This window comes from Castor canadensis, chromosome 7 (assembly GCF_047511655.1).
Source record: "Castor canadensis chromosome 7, mCasCan1.hap1v2, whole genome shotgun sequence".
NCBI lineage: Eukaryota > Metazoa > Chordata > Mammalia > Rodentia > Castoridae > Castor > Castor canadensis.
The window spans coordinates 68,959,221-68,960,808 of record NC_133392.1 but is presented as its reverse complement, the minus strand read 5'-3'; positions in this window follow the sequence as shown (position 1 = coordinate 68,960,808).

Here is a 1,588-nt window from a genome sequence, read left to right as displayed (position 1 = left end):
AGGGGAAACAACAGAACAAAGTGGAACAATTTTTTTGCTTGGTGACTCACTCACACTTACCCACCCCCACCTGCCTTCCCAGCTCCCTGCACTTTGGAAAGCTGCCACCCATCTGCAATACCCTATGCATGCCTGTCACTTTAGAGCTTTCTCAGACTGTGATTGCATGCAGCCCTGGGAGTGAAGTGGCATCTCTAGTGTCTATATTGTGCAGATGTCCAGGAATTCCAGGTTCAGGGACCAGTCCATTGTCTACAGTGGTTTCAAAAAAAGGCTCGCATCTGCAATCTCAAGGGCCAAGACCTACTGTGTCCACTTCTCTTTTCTCTTCATCTCAAAAGCCCTGCCCAGATATTGGGAAAGAGCTGGAAGCAGCTTGGCAAATCCAGGCAAGGGTGGGGCAGGCTGAGGGGCTGTAGAGGCAGCACCTGTGGGGGCAGCAGTTCAAGTGGCTGACATGGGAAGGTGTCATTCTTTTGCATCCTATGCTAGGACTCAGAGAGACCTTCACTTACCTTTTATGTGGTAGGCTTCCCTTATCAGGTGTCTACCTTGCCCTGGTTCAGGCGTGTTCTCTCCATCTGTCTCTGCATTGCTCTACTGACTGGTTAGAATGCCTGAGCTCCTGATACTATGTTTCGGCCACCTCCAGGTGGCTCTTAGTCTCCAGGATTACTGGGCAACTGTCAGACATCTTACTGCCATTGGTATCATCTTTGCTTGCCTCTGGACTCCTGTGACTTCATTCCTTGCATCAACTCTTTGCCTAGATTCACACACTAGCAAACCTATGTCTCCAACCTTCTCCATGGGCCACCCAACTGGTGGCCTGACTTGCTGCTGGCTTTTGATACTCTTTGTGGCATCTCCTTCATACTAGGGAATCTAGTACACCAAGTCTTCCCTTTGGAAGCAGAATAGTATGCTTTTCCCATTGCATTTTTTTTGAAGTAGGATCTCATAACAAAGCCATTCATGTCCCTGATAATAGAGCTGATTCATTATTGACACACAGCTGTTTTCATTCTAGAATATTCATGTGCCTTCTAGAGATCTGGGCCAGCATGGAGGCTACTTTGAACTACAGTTCTCCTCTCCACAAAGACTCTTCCTTCCTTACAGTGACTTTCACTACAGGAGCCCCGTACTTCATCTCTTGCAAGTATGCTTCTCTTACCCATCACCTTTTGTTTTGTTTTGTTTTTTACGTTTTCCCTTTTTTATTAGCATATGTTAATAGTATAAGGATATTCATTGTGATAATTCCATAGATGTGTACTGTGTACTTTGATCAAGTTCACCCCCTTTATTATATTCTCTTAGCTCCCCTCTGTTCTACCCCACTTTCAGCAGTGTTTGATGGGTTTCATTATGCTGTCATTACAAAAATATACATAATCATATATATAAAACCATACTTTGATCCTCTCCACCCACTAGTAACTTCTCCTTTCCCTCTTCCACATCCCACTGATTCACCACAGTCAGTTTTTACAGTCATGTCCTATTATCATCATTTCATCATTATCATTTTAGGTCCAGATTTCACGTATGACCAAAAACATGCAATATTTGGCTTTTTGAACTT